This window comes from Pipra filicauda, unplaced genomic scaffold (assembly GCF_003945595.2).
Source record: "Pipra filicauda isolate LSUMZ 115617 unplaced genomic scaffold, ASM394559v2 scaffold311_size1313980_pilon, whole genome shotgun sequence".
Classification (NCBI taxonomy): domain Eukaryota; kingdom Metazoa; phylum Chordata; class Aves; order Passeriformes; family Pipridae; genus Pipra; species Pipra filicauda.
In genome coordinates this window covers 997,550-1,003,549 of record NW_024104434.1, presented here as the reverse complement: position 1 = coordinate 1,003,549, position 6,000 = coordinate 997,550, and the positions used below count along the sequence as shown (strand labels likewise).

General features: G+C 51.3%; 1 protein-coding gene across 2 annotated transcripts in view; it reads left to right on the top strand.

Moving 5' to 3' along the window:
* Positions 1–2,268: 2,268 nt before the first annotated feature.
* Positions 2,269–6,000, top strand: part of SFMBT2 (Scm like with four mbt domains 2) — a 116,071-nt gene continuing 112,339 nt past the window's right edge. The window contains exon 1 of one of the 2 annotated variants that reach the window (XM_027739947.2): positions 2,269–2,611. The gene's annotated coding sequence lies outside the window, so the exon portion shown is untranslated. Of the gene's footprint in view, positions 2,612–3,290; positions 3,390–6,000 lie in introns of those variants that run through there. The other variant, XM_027739946.2, reaches the window with a different exon arrangement.

Sequence of the window (6,000 nt, the reverse complement as noted above, 5' to 3'; positions counted from 1 at the left end):
TCCCCAACTTGAAATATAAGTTCAGGTTTCACGTGGTTGCCAACAGATGTGGCATTAAGGAGCATGTACAGCAGTGAAATTAATGTATTTGCTTTAGATCAGTTGAATATACATCCCTGAGTGTCACTGAGGCTGGAACTGGAGCCAACCTCAGTGTAGTTTTTCTGCCAAGGCTTAAATCCATTTTACATCTTGGGATACTACACAGGGACAATTCAGTATTTCTCGAGGTGCTTTCTTTTTTCCCAGTGATTTAGACAGTATTAAAATGAAATCTCTCAGCTATTACTGTAGTTCCTGTCCACTAAACCAATTTGTATTCTCATCTATGAGCAAGATGCAAAGTCTTTGCTGCCAACAGGAGCTGTTAGAGTCATCTTCAGATCAAATTTGATATAAATCTGCACTTTTCATTCATATCTGAAAGTTTTATTATAGCAGCCACTTAGAAAACTTCCAAAGGAATTTTGTTCCTTAGCTTTAATTACTATTAATTTTTTTTTCATTCCACCTCTTTGGACACCATCTACAGAGTTAATTTAGATCACAAGGAGACATGGAGACACATGGGCAAGGAGAATGCTTTCTTCTATATCTCTACATACAGAGCCAATTGCACTGTCAGTGTCTCAGAAATAGTCTCTAAGTAAAACTAAAAGAGGGCAGGACAGAGAAAACCAAGGCCAAAAACAAAGAAGCTCCAGAGAAGACAGTGGAACCAAAACTCCGGAAAAGTGCGCTTAAGCTTGGATGGAAATGCAGCACAGAGGCGTGTGATGTTAATGGAAAGGAGATGGAGAAACCCCTGGAATGCTGTGAGAGCCTGAGCTGGATGACGGTGGTGTCACCCACCACCACCTTTGGATGAAAATAGGCTGCTGTGAGAGGAGACTCAGTGCAACCCAATTCAGAGCAGCTCAAAAGGAGTGAGAACACAGACATGGTGATTGCAGAGCATCTTCCTTTCAAAAGTATGTTGAAGCTCTGAAATATCACCATGCTGAAAATGTCACCCACTTCCACAATCATCTGGAGAAATGGGACTCCAATGTTCTCCTGGCATCTGTTGGGTTTTTTGTCTTATTTTGAAGTTCTGACAGTGTTCCTTTGCTGTTTTGAAATCCCATCCAGCCCAAAGCCTGAAAAATGCTTGATTTGTATGTTTTCCAGGAAATCTGCTGGAACAGGAGAGGCTGAACCCATGTTCTTGGGCTCTCAGAGATGGAGTGTGAATGGCAAGAACATGGATTGTGGTGAAGAAACACTGTCTGCAATATTTGCTCTTTTCTCCGTTTTTCAGTATCTTCTCCTCAAATGTATCCCAGAAACAAATCACATCTTTCTTCATCTTTATTCCACTCCTCACTTGTACAACAAAATTGCTGTGGTGTGCTGGGGTCGGTGTCTGTGAAAGGCTGGTGGAAGAGAAGGGGGTTGGAGAGAGGGGAAGAGAAAGGGTTTTGGGAGATTGAGTGATGAATCCCCAGCCAGAACCAGTGAAAAGGGTGCTGGTGTTTGCAGTGGCGCAGAGTAGGTGGGGTCACCTATGAGAAATCAGTGCCACCTCTCTGCTGTGTCCCAAGGTGTGAGAACACCCTCCCTGCAGCACTCCCCTGCTCCTGCAAGAAGGGATGCTCACAAAATCAACCTGGAAACTTCAAACCTCAGCTCAGAAGCGACAGGGGAAACGCAAGTGGAGTCAGCCACTTGCATCTGAGCTCGGGCAGTGAGATGTAAATTTGGCCGCCTGGGTGTGGGGGTGGACACAGCAGCGTTTGGGGTTAATTTCACGGTGGAAAGGACAAAGCTCAGGACTAGTTAATGTCCCTTCCTTCCGATCTCCTCCAAACCTGTTGAATGTGTGTGCCCTGCACCAGCCCTGCACCAGCATCCCAGAGGATGCTCCAAAAGCATCCACTCGCATCCTCAATCCTACCAGGGGCGCGGCCCCCGCCTGCTGAGGGGAGACGGGAGTTGGAGCTCCAAAAACCGCCTTCAATTCGCATCACGCACCCCCTGAGCAAGGCTGCAAGACAGAGAGCAAAAACCCTGCAAAATACACCCCCAGCCCCGCTGCTGAGCAAAGCGGGGTAGGGGAAGGTCCGAGATCTGCCGGGTGCCGCCGGTCGGAGCATCCCGAGTAATCCTGGCTGCAGAGAGGGGGTTCATCCCCACCCCACCCACCCCTGGGGATTTTCTGGCATTCCCAGGAGCAGGAACAGCCGGGGCGGGGGGCATGGGCAATGGTGTCTGGCATGACTTTCCAGCTCTGCAGCGGGGATGATTTTCTCGAAAGGGGGAAAAAATATAAATAACCAGAAAAATCCCTGCAGTGTGTCTGTACGTGCAAACTCCCCCACGCCAGCACAGCCGCACACACCGACGTGCAGCGCGATTCTGCCGCGAATCCCCTGCAACCGCTGAAGAAAGAAAAAAACCACCAAATAACCCGAAAGAAATAACCTGAGGAGCAAAGGAGGGAAAGTTGTGCGTGTCCCTGCGCGCCGGGAGGGCTGAGGGTGCCCACCAGTTGATTTTACATCCTGCCTTGTGCCTTCACCTGCGTTTCTTTACATATTTTATTTATTTTCTGCAACGGGGAACAAAACAGGTAATGCCGGATCCCGGCGGAACGGAGGGAACGGGCGGGTTGAGGGATGCGGCGCATTTTTCTCTTTCCCTCTTTCCCCATCTTTCTTTCCCCATCTCCCTCCCTGGAAGTTTCTTCGCGACGCGAAATAAGGAGGAAAAGCGAAATAAAAGGCGGCGTGGAGGGGAAGCTCGGAGGCAGAGCTCCGGTATTAAAGGCTGTATGGTATTTTATGGCATTTTATGGCATTTAAGGCGCGGGCGGCCAGCCCGTGTCCCCGCTGCGCGCTGCCCCGCGCCGCGGAGCGCGGCCGAACCGCGGCATCAACCCATCAACCCCGCGCGTGGATTTCATCCCTCCACGCGTGGATTCCATCCCTCCCCCGGCTAATTGATCCATGTCCCTGCCGGAGGCGCGGCTCGGGGGGGGCGCGGAGGCACCGCGGGGGCGCAGCCGCTGGGGGGGGGGGGGGGGGAGGGGGATGGTGTTGGGATGCGCGCGTGATGCCTTTCGTGGGTTTTCTTAATTCCTTTTCTTGAAACTGCTGAAAAAGGTCACCGGAGGAGTTGGCTGCTAAATATATATTAAAAAAAAAAAAAAAAAAAAAAAAGCCCTAAAAAGAGCGGCAGGCATGCGCACTGCGCGGATGCCATATTGGAATGAGTGTGCCGCGGGTGCGGGCGCAGGGACGGGGACAGGGATAGGGACGGGCGTGCTCCGCTCCGCGCTGCTCCGCGCATCGCTCCGCGGGGGGCTGGCCGCGGGGAAAAACACCCCAAAATAACCCAAACTCGCACAGGTAAGGCACCGCGATCTGCATTCCCCCCCGCCACCCCTTCCCAAAACCCTCCCGGCTGGCGTTTCCCTTTATTTTATTTGTCGGGTTTTGCAGCGCTTTGGGTGGAGGGAGTCTCTTTCCCTCTCTCAAAATGTATTAAAAGTATTATTATTTTTTTTTTCCAAACGTGGGAGATGGGCGTGGGTTTTTTTTTTTTTTTCCCCATCTTTTCCAAAGGGAAAAAGCGCGGTGGAGTTGTTGGGAAGTGTTGGCGGGCGGCTGGGGCTGAGCCCCCGGCCGGGACCGGCGCTCGGAGCCGCTCCCCGAGCTGGGCACGACGGGGGGATCACGGGCGGGGCTGCGGTGCCTGTGAGATTCACCACGAGCGTGCAGGGGGTTTTCTTTTTACCTCGTCGGATCGCGTTTTAGATGCTCTCATTTCTTTTTTTTTTCTTTTTTTTTTTTTCCCCCTTTCTCCCCTTTTTCTTTATTCTTCTTGTCTTTTTTTCCCCTTTTTATCCTGTCCTCTTCCTTTTCCCCACCTTTTCTTATTTTTTTTTAAATTTTAATTATTTAAAAATTTCTTTTAAGTAATACCCATCGTTTTTCTGCTCTCCTGACAAACGCTTGCGCGACCTCCTTTCAAATTTACAAGGCTCACGCACATCGCGGAGTTATTTGGGGTGTGCGGGTGGGTTTCTTCTGAATCTGCGGGGGAAAGGGGACCAAAAAAAAAAAAGCCGCTGCAAAAGGCGAGAGGGAAGGAAAAAAAAATAAGAGAGAAAAGAGAAGAAAGCGATCAGCTCTGCCAAAATATGCAGCTCTGATCTAGACGTGTTTTCCCGTAGCGCTTCCGAACTGCGGTAAATGAATATTTATAAAGCTTGTTCTCAACATGGCGGGTTAAGGTGTCTTTAAAAACTGAAAATAAACATTTTGAGAGGAGGAAAAGAGGAAAGGCGAGGTGCCACACGTTGGGTTCAACTCTCTTTTGTTGCTCGGAGAGGTGCGCTGGTGGATTAATGCGGAGGGATGAGGATGGGATCCATCCTCGCGGTCCTCCCCCGCCCCCTCAGGACTCGGTGGTGGGAAAAGTACCGGGCATTTGTGTGTGCTGGGAAGGGACCTGCGGAGTTGGGAGCGCGGCCGATTTGCCTTTGAATGCCAAAATTGCAGACGTTCCATGAGAAAGAAAGAAAAAAAAAATGCCGGGAGGCAGAGCGCTGATTTATTTTGCATTAACAGTAGACAGTGTCGTGGGATGAGATGTCCTGTTGGAGCTGTCAAGCCTTCCTGGGCGCAGTCAGCTGGGGATGTCTGGGGTGGGTTTTTTGCTGTCGTTCAGCAGAAGCACTGTGGAATTGCTCTGCACGGAAATTTGGGCTGCAAACAAGTGACTTTAACAGTGCAACCAGCGTCGCTTTTGCAGAGAGGCGCTTGAAAGCCCGCAGCGAGTGAGGCGAATCGCAGCTTTAGCAAAACAAGAGAATGAGCGTGCGAGGAGTTTTCGGGGAGTTCGTGCCCTTCCCCGGCTGCCTTTTCCAAATGTGTTTTCCGAGGGAGTGGAGGAGCGAGGCTGCCTCAGGGGCAGGAGAAACTCCCCTGTTCCCGTGCAGGGAGCAGCACTTCGTTGCTGGTGTTCCGGAGTTGTTTCACCGTGGTCGTGAGGTGTTAACTTTGGAGCATCGATGTTTTGTGGCACGGGAGGCGATGGGATGCTCCCAGCATCGCAGGCTGTCAGTGCCCGGGTAGGGATGGAGGAGCCGGGGAGGATCCTGGAGCGGGGGAAGAGCTGATCTGCCAGCCCAGTTCCCTGTGCCTCTTGAAGATGCTCCCCACCATGATTTCATTTACCAGGAGCGCTTGGTAAATAAACTCTTTGCACACCTCAGGGTGAGGTTTCCCATTCCAAAAGGGCTCTGATCCATCTTCCCACCCATTTTCCCCCTCCCTTCTCCAGCCCCTCCCAGAACCAAGTTAGCGGCTCAGGGAACTCCCGTTGCAGGATGTGGTGCGGAGGGGGCAGAGGAGCAGACCTAGGGAAAATTGTGATTTCTTATCAAAATAGCAGAAAACAGCATTTATTACAAGCAGAGGGGCTTTGAAGGCAGCTGTCAGACTGGTGGGACTTGGGTGGCAAAATCCAAGAGCTGCAGTGGAGTGGTGTCAGCCCGTGGGGTTTTCTGTGGGGTGGGAAGGGATGGAGCCAAAATGGGAACGTACCTCCCCGCTCTGCCCCCATATCATGCATCTCTCCATCCCCAAATCTGCTACCCCTTGGACAGGACAGCTTTGTTTTTAAAATCAGTCTGTGCCCCTGGTGTTCTGGGGAAGAAAGTCGTGTAGCAGTGACCTGGTGTCTGAGCAGAGAAGCAGCTTCACCTGGTTGCGTGATGGGAATGTTGGGTTGGAGGGAGTTTGCAAAGGTCTCTGGAGATCCCTCTGTACCTGGGGTCTCATCCCTCTTCCCCCAGTTCACCTTTTTCCCCTTTGCCTTGGAGGGACCTACTTAAATGTGGAAAAAGCAGCTCGAAATGGCTCTTCCCTTGCAAACTGCCCTCTCTGATGGGAGCACCTTGCTCTGTGTCAGCGTTGCCTGTCTGAGGCTCTGCAGCTGACACCCAACCCCGGG